The sequence below is a fragment of the Monodon monoceros genome, unplaced genomic scaffold (genome assembly GCF_005190385.1).
Source record: "Monodon monoceros isolate NGI ecotype Baffin Bay Population unplaced genomic scaffold, NGI_Narwhal_1 Super_Scaffold_15, whole genome shotgun sequence".
Lineage (NCBI taxonomy): Eukaryota > Metazoa > Chordata > Mammalia > Artiodactyla > Monodontidae > Monodon > Monodon monoceros.
Window position 1 is genome coordinate 65,967,112 of NW_021703771.1, and position 16,979 is coordinate 65,984,090.

Here is a 16,979-nt window from a genome sequence, read left to right on the forward strand (position 1 = left end):
GATTCCCTCATCTTTCAAAGTATGTGTGCCAGTCTTTACAATATATATAAATAGAGAAAAAACAAACAGGGATCTCTGAAGTTAGAGCCATTTATTTACACTTGTTACAGGGTCACTGGGAAAAACAACAGGTCAACTGAACCACAATGCTTTTAAACTGTTGGTTTGAAGTTATAGTTATCAAACCCACAAATTTGTTTCCTTTTTTGTTCCTTCCTTTGTTTTTCATATTCTGTTTCCTCTTTTGAAGTCGACTAAGTTTCAAACCAGCATCTCTAAAAGGTTAACCAGTATAACCTCCAGGATATTTCCAAAATGCTGTCCACTTCTGTGCTTATGTCATCACTATATGGGATGATGTAGGATTTTGACCTAGGTCATTTACTTCCAGCTTCTTTTCCTTTAATCACTATACATAAGGAACATTTCCTTGTTGGTGAAACATTAACTAATTAAATAATTCTATTCAAGTGAAGAACAAAGACAATATGAACCAAGCTAGCATTACTACTAATTTTTTACTTGTTGAAATAATCAATGTATTAAAAAGGATAAAATTAGAAACATAAATTTTGGAAAAGAATAGGTGGATATTCATGATATAAATCTACATGGAAAACAAAAGGAAGTCAAATGAATCAACTTAGGAACAAACAGAAATAATGCAAAACTTTATCAGGTTGCCAGACATAAGAGCAATATATCACAGCTAGTTGACTTTTACGTAATAGTCATTGTGAATATGGTTACCATATATAATACAGGATGCTCAGTTAAATTCAAATTTCAGATAAATTATGAATACATCTTTTATATAAGTATATCCCAAATATGGCATGGGACCAAAAAAATTACTCATTGTTGCTAAATATGATGACTTTATTGTGCAAAATATCATACATACTTATGAATGTATACGTGTATTATATCAAAATAAATACTTGTGCTCTGTGCCCATCACACAGCTTAAGAAATAGGACATTACCAGATATTTTAAATTTCACTCTGTGCCTCTGCTGATTGTATAACCCCAAACCTCCACCTCTAGATAACGAATATCCTGAAATATTGATGCCCATATTTTTCTCATATAAGCTTACCAACTTTTTATGTATCCCTATGTAATGAATTGTTTACTTTGCCTGTTTCAAAAATATTATCATAAAGGTTTCATACTGGCTATATCCTTTATTTATTTTTCACAAGAGTAATGTTGGGGTATTTGTGCATGCAAAAACATGCACCTGGAGTTCATTATTCAATGTAATAAAATAGTTGACTTGAATGTACCAAAAATTATTAGTAGATTCTATCGCTTATAAGACAATATATGATTTATAATATATTCTTAAGAATTATGATGTATTTAATATATAATATTCCATGTATATTATATATTCAAGGTACATGAATAAATATAAAATATGAGGTATGCATATACACACACTTTCAAGAAACACACAAGTTGAAACTATAATCTCCTTAAGGTAGGTACATGTTCAAATTTGTAGGTATACCGTGGAGATATTGCAGGTTCTGTTTCAGACCACTGTGATAAAGCTAATATCCCAATAAAGCAAGTCACATGAATTTCTAGTTTTCCAGTGCATATAAAAGTTATGTATAAGCTATAGTCTATTAAGTGTGTAATAACATTACGTCTAAAATAACAGTGTACATGCGTTAAAAATACTTTATTGCTAAAAAATGCTTACCATCATCTGAGCCTTCAGCAAGTCTTAGCAGTAACATCAAAGATCGCTAATCCCAGATCACCATAACAAATAAAATAATAATGAAAAACTTTTAAGGGTTTTAAGAAATGGCAAAATGTGACACAGAGACATGAAATGAGCAGATGCTGTTGGAAAAATGGTGCCCATTGACTTGCTCGTCACAGGGGTGCCACAAACCTTCAATTTGTAAAAAAGGATGCAGTACCTGTGAACTGCAATAAAGCAAAGAGCAATAAAACAAGGTCTGCCAGTATTAGATAATATTTTTTTAAGAGTGATTGCACCAATTTATACTACATGTAGATTTGTGTTAGTGAATGTTATGCCACCTCCTCAGTAGCACATTTCTTGTTGAAACAATATTTTTTGAATGAGTTAAAGTAATTAAACAAGGAGGCCCTAATGCCTCCATAGTGTACCTAAGCCAACCAAATCCTAACTCAGATTCAATGCACATGAATCTGAGAAAAGGAAACTTAAGAGCAGCCAATCACAAAAGACACCTAGGCTTTCCCAAATAAGGCAACTGCTTAAGCTATTGTCAACCAAATAATTTCCTTACTTTGCTTCTGGTTTTCTCTATAAAAACCGCTTCCCCAGCTCCTGTTGGTGGAGGGCTCCTAACCAGCTTTGGTCTGATTCTGCCTAATTCCATTTGATGTATGCTGAAATAAACTCTTGAAAAATATTAATGTGACCCAGGTTACCTTTAATCAAATGTTTCTGTGTACCAGGAATTGTTTTAGATACTAATTTTTTTTTCTTTTTTTTTGCGGTACGCGAGCCTCTCACTGTTGTGGCCTCTGCCGTTGCGGAGCACAAGCTCTGGAAGCGCAGGCTCAGCCGCCATTGGCTCACGGGCCCAGCTGCTCCGCGGCACGTGGGATCCTCACGCACCAGGGCACGAACCCGTATCCCCTGCATAGGCAGGCAAACTCCTGACCACTGCGCCACCAGGAAAGCCCTAGATACTAATTTTTTAAATAAAGTTTTATATTGGAATAATTTTAGATTTAAGGAAAATTTTCAAAGATAATACAGAGAACTGTTTTTTCTCCTCACCCACATTCCCCTAAAAGGCACTTATTTTAATATTGCCAGTGTGGTGAATATGAAATGGTATTTCACCTTATTTTGAATTTTCTTAAATAATAATATATTTAAACATCTGTATATATGTATGGAACATTTTTGTTTCTTTTTGGTGCAAGTTATTTTTATGCATTTTGAGACATTTTCTATTGGTTTCTCTTTCTATTTTTTCATAGATGAGAATACATAAAGAATATAAATCTTTTTCAGTTAATTTTTATAATATCTTCTCCTGGCTTAGAATTTGTTTTTTAATTCTATTTTTAAATTTGTAACATATGTCTCTCAATTTCATTGTCATGAACAAATTTTCTAATGTTAAACCTTGCTTATCTGAAATAAAACAGTTGATCATTATGCACTGTTATATACATATGGGTTATATTATTCAAGTTAATATTTTATTAAGTATTTTCATCTATATTTATGAGTGTCCTTGTCTGACTTAGGTACCAAGATAATGTCAGTAACAGAATATAAGTTGGAGAGTATTTACTTTGTTTTATGTAAGACTGAAATTACTTGCTTCTTGAAAATTTGAAAGAATTTGCATTTAATCTCATCCAGGCTACAGAGTCTGTCTCTTTGAGAGTAATAGGACATTTATATATTATACTTTTTTGAGTATATTTTGATGATTTACATTTTCTCAAAACTGTCTCATTTCACCTAATTTTGTAATGTATTGACACAAAACTATTCACAATATTTCTATCATTTTTCTTTGATAGAAGTGTGCTTTAAGCTTTTTACAATTTTTCCAATATTTATCTTCTGCCTTGTATCTTTTTTTTTTTTTTTTTTTTTTTTTGGTTCGTGGGCCTCTCACTGCTGTGGCCTCTCCCGTTGTGGATCACAGGCTCCGGATGCGCAGGCTCAGCGGCCATGGCTCATGGGCCTAGCCACTCTGCGGCATGTGGGATCTTTCTGGACCAGGGAACAAACCCATGTCTCCTGCATCGGCAGGTGGACTCTCAACAACTGCACCACCAGGGAAGCCCAGCCTTGTATCTTTTAAAGTGATTATTTATATGAGAATTTTCTCAATGTTAATTTTCGTTCCAGAGAACCAAGTTTTTATGTTGTTGATTTTCTTTAATATATCATTTTTGCTTCACTAATTTCTGTTCTTATTTCCTTTCTTCCAAGTGATATGTGAGATCTCTTTCTTTACTTCTTACCTTATTTGGGGAATTCTAAGTTGGATACTAGCTCATTTACTTCTAATTGTTCTTCCTTCCTAATGAAGGCTATACTCTTATTTATAAATATCTCTATAACTGCAAAGCATGTATTTTGGTGTGTAGTGTTTTTAATCTATCAATTAAAAGTATTTTTTATTTCTATTATAACTTGAGCCATAAATTATTTAGATGCATATTTTATTTTATGAAAATATAAAATGTACAAGCTACTTTTCTCTTTTTCCTATTTATTATATTTAACAGTGTTGTGGTCAGTAAATACAGTATGTCTGCTACCAGTTCCTTAGAGTGTATTGTTACTTGCTTTGTGTCCTAGTATGTGATCAATTTTCTTAAATGTACTATGGTACCAAAAGTAATGTGTATTGCCCTGTGTGTGTGTGTGTGAGAGAGAGAGAGAGAGAGAGAGAGAGAGAGAGAGAGAGAGAGAAAGTTACACTATGCATATCAAATCTAACGTATTGACACTTGGTCTACTTGATATTTGACTAAGAGAAATTATATCAAACCCCAATATGCAAATTTCTCAATTTATGCTCCTTCAGTCTCTATTGAAGACATTTTATTAAAGGCATGCTGATGAATATATCTGGATTTGTTTCATCCTATTTTTACATTTTCTCTCACACATTTCCCCCACTTATCCTCCCCATGCCCTATATTTCTTTCTAACTATTGGTTTCTTTCAGTTCTTTTTTCTTTAGGACTGTCTTGTTAAGCTTTTATCCCTCTACTTGTTATAAGATCAATTTTTAATAACCGAGTGGTTACTGTATAAATTATCTTATTCATGTTTAAGATAAAAATGTATAGAGCGATACTGTAGCTCAACTTCCCTCCTCCTCAACCAAATACATTTGAACTATTTGAATCAGAATGTCAAATTTAGTGTGTTCTTCATTAAAATAACACCTGCACAATTCAAACATTATTCCTATAATATTACACAGTCGTATTATTTATATATAACCACAAATTTACTGTTAGAAAATCAGTATTCCCTTTTGTATCTCAGACCCAGCGACTCTGATCATATTTCTTCATTCCAATGTACATTTTTAGAGCTGCCTTTAATGATGGTAAATTTTTTGTTTGCCTGAAAAATGATTGTATTATGCTCCCCTTAGTAAGTGATATTTTAGCTGAGATTACACTTCTTGGATGACAGTTCTTTTTCTTAGCATTTTGTATATCTTGTTCCATTATCTTCTATACTTGCCATCAATAGTTCTATTGTCAGTTTCTGGTTCCTTTGTGGAAATATTTTTTTTCTTACTCTTTTTTATATTTTAAAATATTGTCTTTATCGTTAGTGTTTTCCACTTTAAGTTTGAAGTGCCTAGATGTGTAATTCTTGCTCACCATTCTTGTGATTATTTTTTTAAGGATTTATTTAATGCAATTTTATTTATTTAATTTATTTATTTTTGGCTGTGTTGGGTCTTTGTTGCTGCATGCTGACTTTCTCTAGTTGCGACGAACGGGGGCTACTCTTTGTTGCGGTGTGTGAGCTTCTCATTGTGGTGGCTTCTCTTGTTGCAGAGCACAGACTCTAGATGCATGGGCTTCAGTAGTTGTGGCATGTGGGCTCAGTATTTGTGGCTCCTGGGCCCTAGAGCACAGGCTCAGTTGTTGTGGCACATGGGCTTAGTTGCTCCACAGCACGAGGGATCTTCCTGGACCAAGGCTCAAACCCATGTCCCCTGCATTGGCAGGCAGATTCTTAACCACTGTGCCGCCAGGGAAGCCCCATTCTTGTGATTTTTAATGAGCCAAAAAGAAAAAAATCATTGTTCCTAGCTACAAGAAATTTATAATCTAGAAGTGGAGGAAGATTTTAAGAAAGTAATTATACTTCTATGTGTATATGATTAGTTTATATTATTTGACTTTTATTTTTTAGATGTAATTTAAATGTTTATGTTTAAATTTCACAGTAAATTTTAAATATTGTGATGAATTCTATGAAGACAAATAACTAGATTCTGGAGGTTAGAGTAATAGAAGAAACTATATTTAGACAGATGCATTAGGAAGAGTTTCTGGCATTTTTCCTTTGGAAACTTGAAACTGGTGATAAGATGTCTCAATACATCTCAGTAAAACTCCAGGATGTGGAGGTGAGTATGTTCTGTCTGGCACTGAGTAAGAGAATGAAGAAGAGGTAACTGGTCGTGAGTCTTAAGTAGGTGTGATCTCTGAATACCAGGTTGTTCCTAAAGGCCCTTATACGTCAGGAACACTCTGTCTGACAACCTCATTACGAATAATGGATTAAAAGAAAATCAGACAGGAGGAAAGTAAGAAGGCTCTTTGAAGAGATAATGGAGCAGGGACTAGCAAACTGTCGGTAAGGATGAAATATAATAGATGGATTTAAAATCTCTTTAAATGGTAAATTAATCAAAATGAAATAGATTGGCTGTAAAGTGAGAGAAATTAAGAGTCACAGGTGATGCCCAGGCTCCTGGCATGAGTAGCTGTGATGATACTTACTAAGGGGGAAATGAAATGCTGAGAGCATGGAATGTTGGCTAGAGACTGTGTATGGTGGTGTGTGGTGGGGGGTTGTAGGAATTGAGAAATCCATTTTGAAAATGTTGAGGTTAAAGTATTTGTGGGTATCTAAATACTGACTAGTATTTAGTAAATACTAGTATTTACTATAAAGTAAAATACTTTACTAGTCTGAAGCTCAGGAGAGGGATTGGGATGTAAATACAGATTTTGAATTCATCTGTATACAGTATAAATCTAATTGCAGCCATGGGAATGGATTAGAGCTCCTAAAAACTTTTGTAGAGTAAAAACAATCTCTATGAAAGAAGCAAGGATTCATGGGACTGCAGAACTAAAAGACATTTAAAAGGTCTGGCAAGAACTAAGTTAAGAGAGCATTATATCAGCAAAGAAAAGGGAAGAGGGCTTCCCTGGTGGCGCAATGGTTGAGAGTCCACCTGCCGATGCAGGGAACACAGGTTCATGCCCCGGTCTGGGAAGATCCCACATACCGCAGAGTGGCTAGGCCCGTGAGCCATGGCCGCTGAGCCTGCGAAAAAAAAAAAAAAAAAGAAAGAAAAGGGAAGAAAGATTTTTCAACAAGACAGGAATTATTCAAAGGGAGGATAGAAGACATATATATAAGACTGAGAGGTTCTTCTTGACCTGCTTCTCAGGGAAGGTTCTTTTGATCTGAGTAGAGATTACTTAGGTGGATAATAGAAAGAAATGTGTGGGTTTTCTAGATAAAGACAAAGGCTGTACATCACACAACAAATCATCAAATCTGTTCACCACTGTACAAAGATATATTTGTCAAAGTGAGGTCTCTGGACCAGCAGCATTAGCAGTGTCTGTAAACTTGTTAGAAGTACAAAATTTGGGGCCCCACTCTAGAGAAAATGATCATAAAGTCTAAGGTGGGGTCCATCAAGCTGTAGTTTAGCAAGCACTTCAGGTGATTCTGATGCCCACTGAAGTTTGAGAGCCACTAGTCTAATATAAAGCAATAGTATTTGCCCATTTCCTCAAACTACTGTGTTATTATATAATGCTAAACATCACATTTTTTCTCATCCTCCATATCTAATAAATCATTGAAACCTAGTTTTCATTTTAAAGATCACTAAATTAATCTTATTTCATATTTTATAATATTTATAGCATAAATTATGTTAATATATAAATATCTAAATTAATATTAAACTATATAATATTATATATCATTTTATATATACAAATTTTAAAAGATTTTAAGTTGGTTATATGTTATACATCATAAGAAACAGCACAGCATCAAGGCCATTGAAACTTTTTATGTTCTCATCCCTAATGATATTCTCCTGTATTTGAGTAATAATTTTTCTAAATATTCTATTTATCATCCCTTTCTTCATTTTAAAATTATACACCTATATGTATAGCTTTATTACATATAGGTGTATAGATGAAAACATGAATGGAAAAATAAAATATACTGGTAGGTAGAACACTTAGTGTATAAGTAACACAGAAGAAGCATTCAGTAATCTATTATCTGTAAGGCAACTAAATCAACCAGTAAGACATAGATTCAAATTTAGTCCTTGCTACTTGATAACTAGCTAATTTGGAGAATATCCTATTTGGAGAATATCTGTTTGAATCTCAGTGTCCTCATCTGTAAAACAATTATAGTATTACCTACTTTAAAGCTCTGTGTAGATAACAAAGTTAACACGAAGAGCACTTGGATAACTATCTACCATAAAGAACATAGATGGCATATGGGCTCAATAAATCATCTTGAGTGAGTGATGCATACAGGGAGATGGGACTATCTGGTCTTAGAATATTTGCTGTTGCCTCCTCTGCACATTGAAGAGTACTTGTTGTCTGAGTGCTTAAAAAGCATTTGTTAAAAGAATGAATTTTCACCACTCTTTGCTTTCCTGCTTCTCCAGACAAAATACTTTGTCTCTCAAGCCCTCTTGTCTTCTCTTTTCCATTAATCTTTAATGACACATAACATTGTTTGGCACTGAATAAAATATATATTTTTTCTCACCAGAGAGGCTGAGCACCTTGTCAATGTTTTTTTGCTGTTGCTGAAATGCTTTTTTATCTTTTCCCCATTTTTATAGTAAAACTTTTGAAATCAATTATATTTTACAGAAATGTGCATAGATGCAAAGTGAGCAAATTGATGATTTCTCATAAAGTTTGAATTGTTTATCACCACCCAAATCAAGAAATCACATATTTCCATCTCTCTGCAAGTAACATGTTCTCTCCTCTTCCCAGTAATAACTTCCTTTCTTCTCAAAAATAACCAACAGTAATTTTGCATGCTTTCAAATTCATATACTATATATTTTTTGTGTCTGATCTCTTTCATATGTTAATCTTTTTGAGATTCTTTTTTTTTTTTTTTTTTTTTTTGCGGTACGCGGGCCTCTCACTGTTGTGGCCTCTCCCGTTGCGGAGCACAGGCTCCAGACATGCAGGCTCAGCGGTCATAGCTCATGGGCCCAGCCGCTCCGTGGCATGTGGGATCCTCCCGGACTGGGGCACGAACCCGTGTCCCCTGCATCGGCAGGCGGACTCTCAACCACTGCACCACCAGGGAAGCCCCGAGGTTAATTCTTGGAGTGGATTATAGAAAAGTAAATTCCCTCTATAAAAGATTACAACACAATAACAATCCATAATTTATAAGTTTTGAAGAGTGTTCAATTAATGTTAGCTCTAAATCTAAAGCTGCTAGGAACATTATTTAATATATCTTTTGGGGACTACATTTAAGAAACACATTCTGTCAAGTATACGTTTAGGAGTGGAACTGTTGTGTCATAGAGTTGGCTTATGTTTGGATTTATTAGATATTGCCAAACAGTTTTCCAAAATGATTTTACAAATTTCTATTTGTCTATAGGTGCATTTATTTTGCCCTTACCATCAAATGGTAATTTGGTTGCCAGCTCTTTGCATGTATTATTCCTTTACCTCCTTTTGTTGGCATTGAGAAATTGACTGTCAATCTAATTGCTTCTTGGTAAGCAATTTTTTTCTATTTTTGTAAGTGCTATGTTTCTTTTGTTGTTGTACTACAATATGTCTGATAGTTTTGCAAGATTCTGACATTTGAATGTACATATCTTGCATTAGTTCTAATAAATTCCCAGCTATTCTCTCTTATCTACATTCTTTCAGTCCAGAAGTCCTATTATATAGAGAGTATTATCTTATTCATTTTCCAATGTCTCTTACCCCCCTCTCTTTTTACATTTACTTTTCTTTGATGTTTGCAATTTTAGTAGTTTTACAGTTTTAACTTATTCATTCATTCTCTCTCTTACTATGTCTATTTTTCTGTTTAAACCATTTACTGAAGTTTTAATGTCAGTGACTGCTGTTTTTGTCATTTCTTAAAGATTTTAAAGTTATTTTTACATCTTCCTGGCTATTTGATAGGCTTTTTACCCAAAAATTTCAATACCATCTTATTTTTATTTTTATCATATTAAATATGTTTTACATAGTCTTTATCTAATATACATGTGTATGACATTTTGGCGTGAATAATTTTGTTTCAACCTCTTGCTCACTCTGGTTAATATTTTATATGCTGAGACTCTACATTCCTCAGGGCTTTTTCTTTGGAAATACACTGAGCTCTAGATTCCATCCTTCCAGAAATATTTTTATATTTGTTTCCATTAGGTATCCTGGGACATTTGCAAGAGAAACAGATTCTTAAGTTATTATCTCATTTAATGGGTTCCACTATCACTGAGAACCCAAAACCTAGTAAGAATATTTGCAGATGACTTGCAAATACGTTTGTTCTTTTCCCCTTAGTGTTCAGATCAAGGCCAAGAAAAAACATCTTCCTTCCCACCTCCCATTCCTAATGAGTAGATTTTTTTTTAGTTCAGCTCTTAACTAAACACGTCACTATTCACATATCCTCGGTGCATGTGAAGGTATCAATTATGATTACATCCTCAAATTTGCCCAAGGCTTTTCTCCTGAATGTGTTGTACTAATTCCCAAGTCCCTTAGTTACAGTGACTGGCAAGTTTCCCCAAGGCAGGCAAAAATCTTAGCATTTACTAACAGCTCTAATTTTTAGTTTTTCTCTCTCTTTGCAGCCTTAGAGATTTTCCTTACTCCATCAGCTCAGCTATGTAGTTTTTTTTTTTTTAAGTTTCATTTTATGTAGCATTTTAGTTATTTTGTAATAGGAGGTTTTCTGGCTCTCTAGTCCATAACATTTCCAGAAAAAGAATACTCTTAATAGTCTTAAAGCTCTTTGGGAATCAAGATTGTTTCTGATTTTCCTTGTTCTCCTGGGGTCAGATAAACTGCCAAGTGAATAGTATCCAATAAATATCAATCAGTTCCTGGTTGATGGAATGAATAAAGTGACCTGATTTATTTAGGGAGCAATAAATAGGCCAGTAATGTTAGAGAATAAGATGAAGGTTGAGATTATGAGAAGCTAAATATCAAAAGGTAGGTAGCAATCAGATGAAAATAAGTCTTTCAGGTAATTCTAAGGAATGTGATTTTAAATAAGGAGGAGTATCTCTGAAGGGTTTAGGATTAACTGATATGGCAAAGCTCATGGGAGTGGGCTGTAGTATTCAGAGCTCTGTGGAAAAACAGAATCAATAGGAGAGTTTATATATAAAAACACATTATATATATATAATATATATGCACATATACATATGTGTATTATATATACATTTATGTTATATGTTTATATTATACATGAAATATTTACATTATTTAAAATAAATATAAATATATTTAAATGCATATTATATATATGTATATACACATATGTAGTGAGAGAGAGATTTTAAGGAACTGGCTCACGTGACTGTGGGGATTGGTAAGTCTGAAATTTGTAGGGAAGGTTGGCAGACTAGAAATTCAGGTGAGTTGATGTTGTAGTCTTTGGTCTGAACTCTATCTGCAGGGCAGGTGAGCAGGTGAGAAACTTAGGCAGTGTATCTATGGTTCAGTCTTGAGGAAGAATTGATTCTTCCTCCAGAAACCTCAGGCTTTGCTCTTAAGGTCTTCAGTTGATTGGATGAGGCCCACCAGCATTATGGAGAATGTGTGCTTTACTCAAAGTCAACTGATTATAAATGTTAATCACATCCGAAAAGCATCTTTAGAGCAACAACTAGACAAGTATTTGATCAAACAACTGGGCACTATAGCTAGCCAATTTTACACATAAGTTAAGCATCACAAGGTCTAAGCCTGATGGCAAACAAAACAAACATAATCAGAAGGTAATTTTAACAGGTAGGTAGAAAGTGAAAGATAACTGGTGTTTGAAACCATTTCTTTCAGAACACAGATAAGCCCTAAATGACTTCTCAACTCAGTGTTCCACTAGCCACTATCAACTAGTCATATTCATTGCGTAAGATGAAAACCAACAGCTAAGCTTGCTGTGTGAGGCTGACTTATCTTAAAATAGCTAGATAATATTTCAAAATATCTAGGGCTCTGACCGAATATATAAATTTATTTGTAATTATATAAATATAAAAATGTGTGAAATATTTATTTTAAAACATAATATAGTATATATATATATATATAATATAATATAATATTGCAGTACAATTTGGGCTCTAGATTTTTCCCCAAATGTTTTTTTTTTCTCTTTGCTGTATTTTAGTTCTTTCACCCATGAGGATGAAAGAAAGCTTTAAAATGGTGTTTCTCAGTAGAGTTTCATCAAGTTTGAATACTTAAAATGACGTTCATGCAGTAGGAAAAGCAATACACCACTGGCTTCAAGTCTTTGAAATTCTGCTGGGATTTGAGGAGTCTACATAACACCACACGCTATCATGTCATTTTCACTGCTCAGAGACAGAAAGAATGTTCCTTACTTTTCAGTTATCATTAATCTAGTATTCTTTTTGCATAAAGACTTAAACTAAAATCCTCCAAGGAAAGATAATCTGTCAAGACGTTTTTCCTTTCCCCTCTTAAAATACTGAATATAAAACATGAATTCTTAGATTGAATCTGAGGAGTTAACAAGCACGGGAGCAATTTAAGAAAAACAAATGTTACTTTTTTACAAGGAGTGGCTAGCATACAGAAAGAAAGGCCAAGTCAGCAGTATATTTAAGCAATCATACACAAAATAAGATGTTGACTCAAGTTGCAACTGAATATATTCTTGCAGAAAGAATATTGTCGTTTTTAGCATTTGGAGAAGGTGATAGGGAATAAATTCAGACTTAACTTCAAGTATCCCCATTCAAAATCATAGAAAAGAGGGAATGAACAGCTATGTTCCTGTTTAATTCAATAAGCACTTCTCTGTTACATTAGGGTTTATTGATGCTCTAAGGTAAGAGTTCTATAAGAACTCTTTAGTTAGTATTCTATACAAGAGTTCTATAAAAGAAAGAAAAAGATGTAAAGATTACTAAGTGAAAAAATCAAATGTATAGTAGAATAATTTGATATCCTTTGAGATTACGACAATATAAAATAGCTAACTGGCTTAAAGCACATCTGTGCATCTATAAACCTAGATTATAATCATCTGTTGCTTCATTGAGGACTTCAGGTTTTTCTTCTGTGGAGAAGGAATGCTGAATAGAAGAAGCGCGCTCTTTCTTCTCAGGAATACTACCAAAACTTGAAAAATAGTAGCCACTCTAAGTCGCTGGAAAAGTCTTAATGACTTTGTTGGCATTTGTTTCAGATTAAAATATGTGATCTGAGGACGTCAAAGAGGTTTTTTTTTTTTTTTGCCTTTAAAGCAACACATGTGCCCATAGTATTCTCCCTCTCAGAATTTTCCCATCCTGTGCCATACATTACTGTCCCTTTTCTCTTTGACCAATGCCTTATCTGTAGAAAATATGTCTAAATCCATCTGGACTTCAGTCTAGCACTGTGACACCTGGGAAGTTGTTTTGAATCATTGTAAATTTTGGCACTGGGAACATGGAAAGAGGCTACTCTGATTTCTCTCAAAACCTCTAGCCTGAAAAACTCAGATGGAATGTATACTTCTTTCAGTTACTATCATATTTGAAAACCCAGAATCTCTAAAACTGAGCTTGAGCAAAAGTATTCACTGGAATATTTTTGTCCTCATCTAGGCTGGCTATAATGCGATAGCAGAAGAGATTCAGCTGATTGTTCTTAATAAAGCGTGAAACAAATAAAAAAGAGAGAGCGAGAACGAGAACGAGAGAGAGAGAGGTGGAGGGGAGGGAGAAGAAAGGAGGAAGGAAGGAAAGGAGGGAGGGAGGGAAAGAGAGAGGGAGAAAAAGGAAAGAACAGGAAGGAAGGAAGGAAGGAAGGAAGGAAGGAAGGGGGAGAAGGGGTAAAGAAACACTGGGCAGCTATTCTCCAGATCTGGAATATTCTGCCTTAACGGTTTGCATATATTCTGCTGGAGGTTTCTTATCTAGCAGGAAATGTACTTGTATTCTTACCCTTTATAAATCAAACTGGCTCCTCATTTATTTTGCCTGTTTTGTTTTTTGTCTTGTTTTATAAGAAGTCCTTTAACTAACCTGTTCATGTTTGAAAATCCAAATGTTTTTCATTGAGCTTTTGATAGCTTTGTTTCTCTGTAGAATAAATCTAAAAACTAAACAGGAATTCAAATTTCACTTGACCAGTATCAATTAGTCTATTTTGTGTTTTGGGTGGTGTGCTTTCTGTATAGTGTTTAGATCATTAGTGTCAAGGTTAGAAAAGCAGATGAAATGCAGTGATGATAATACAGGATGGTTTTAAAAGCTATCACAAAGAACATGAAGCTACTGGGAACCTAAGACAATGAAGTCTTCATAGTTATCTTGGTCTAGCAGAGACCAGGTGGCTCTATAAAATCTCCATGTATGAAATCATAACTATTGAAGGCTTGGATTGTTTTGGACTTGCTGATATTTCTGGAGATTTCAGCTAGAATTCTTTCAAAATGTGTATATTCCAACAATTTTTCAGCTTGATCTTTAATTTATCATTGACTAGCAACTCCAAGAGGAATAAATCTATTAATCTTTCATAGAAAGAAAAGACAAAGCTTGTTTGTTATTGTTTTTACAGAATGTGTAGAAAGGAATTAGGGAAGACAACAGAATGGGGGAAGTGAAGATGGTGTTAAGAAATAGAAAATGAAGTGTTCCCTTAGAAATCATCTGATGGAAGGCTAAAGAAAGGAATTGTTGAGGTTCAGAGACCTCTTTCTCCTATAAGACTCAAAGACAAGAAGAGATCTAAATTTAAAATTTTACTATTTGACGATCTGTCAAAAATTAAGAATTCCTCTGAAGGCTACCATGGAGCTTTGGGTATGCAACATTGTACTTATGCCTTCCCTCATTGCTAGCTGGACAACTACAGCTGGGGCAGACCCTCCTGGGCCTGAAACTGAATGCTTCCTAGCAGGAGCTCAAGTTCATTGCATTGTGTGATATGCTCCAAGGAGAATCAGCTACACCCACAGATTGTTTACTTTACTTTGAACCTTGCACTGATGTTTCCTGGTTTCGATAACCTCCAAGGGGAACTCAGCTATGATATCTTTTATCTTATTCATCCCATTATTGTATATTTTCCTTATCATAATTTATTGTATACGGTTCTTAGCTCATTTGATGGATTGTTCTTCATGGGCAAGGAACCAAACAATATTTCTCAGTTCCCTCCCTGAGTATATGCTTAATAAATATTTTAAAAATTGTATAGATGTTATAAAGTATTCTTGAGAAAGGCCTTAGGTCACAGTGAATTCCAAGGGAAAAGTAGGGAAATTTTATTTTAAAATCTGAGTAAAAGAGTTTCAGGAAGGTAAACAGCAAGTTAAAAATACTGAGGAAAAAAAAAAAGAAAAGAAAGAAGAACAATGAAAACATCATGAGCTTGACAGGAGATGAGCAGGCCTTTAAAAGTCTAATCAATGTACAGTAGCACGATGAGATTTCTCACTTCTTCTTCCTGATCTGCATAATAAGGGATGCATGGATCTTTCTTACAGCATGTGGATGGAACTGGACTCTGAGGAACTGGGCTTCAGCAGTCAACACAGACCATCAGAATAAATCTGTGCTCGGAGCAGAATGCAGAATATAACCCCCCCAGGTCCTACTTGTACCACCTCAGGCTTTGATCAGACCACTGTTGTTGCCCTGGTATTTTCCCAAAAGTCTGAATAATTTTAGGGGTTTTCAGAGGACAGCTGGAAGATTGCTGACCTATGACTGATGTTGGGAAGTCAGGATCTACAAGTATCCTGGAAAGATGCGGTAATAGATGAAGTACTGCCTGCTAATGCTTATAACTAAGCTCAGCCTAGACTAAATACTGAATCAGCAGTCCAGAGAAAAGTCACCAACAAAGGGAGAGTTCTCATTTAAGAGAGAAGAAAAAACTTGAAAAAACAGATAAATTCTCCTTTTCTCCAGCATGTGGTTAAAATTAGGATTTTGGCTTCCAGCAGGTCCTTATTTCATTCATTTATACAGCTGGGCACTTTGTTTTAGAGGTGTAGAAAGGCTGCTTGAAAGACCAAGAAAGCTATGTCTTTAAAAAAGCATTAAATTGGATCAGTTTAGAAAATTGTTAAATCCTAATGTGATGCCCAAATCAACTTAAATGACTCGAGGGGAGTAGTTAAAGATGTTTTATATATTTGCACTCTTTAGCATAAAATAAACCAGGCACATCAAATGGAAGAATGTGGGTGTGGGTTTCTCTATTCTTGGTTCTGTTCATGTCCTATAATGATAACATGTGCATATGTCCAAAAAAAAAAAAACACACCAAACCTCTCTTTTATAAGCCACTTTCAGTTCTGATATCTTTGACTGACTGAATGAGGTTTGGGCAATGAGCTATTCTATCTTTAGAAGAGCAATCTTTTCTTCATCATATGTGGCTTTTAATGCACCTTTTATGCTATTTTCGGAATGTTGATAGTTTGCCCACGACAAGAAGAATCTGTCTAGCCCACTAATCAAAAATATCAAAAATCTTTCTCAAACTGAGGGTTAGCAGACAGAGCTATTTGTCAACAGCATGTGTTCCCCTCAGGTAATTTGGATCCTTTCTTTTTCTTATTTTTAGTACCTCTTTTATCAAGCTTCTTAAATCCATGCCTAGCGTGTCAAATATACTTTAAAAACATCTGTCTACTACAGGCTTTGGAGAATAGCACAGGATTAGGAAAGGACAAGAAAGAGTTAATTCTTGCAGTTTTCACACTGGAATAAAGTTAATAGGCTGCCAATAACATGGGTTATAGTTGCAAAAGCTAAAGTTATAAGTAATCCTAAAGGGAAAGAGGAAAATTGTTCCTGACAAGCTGAAATTACTTTATAAAACCTCTTATGTGTTGAGAAGCCCTAGGTTGGTCAGGGCATGAAGCTTATTTCAATGTTTAACTCAGCCTGTTTATAAA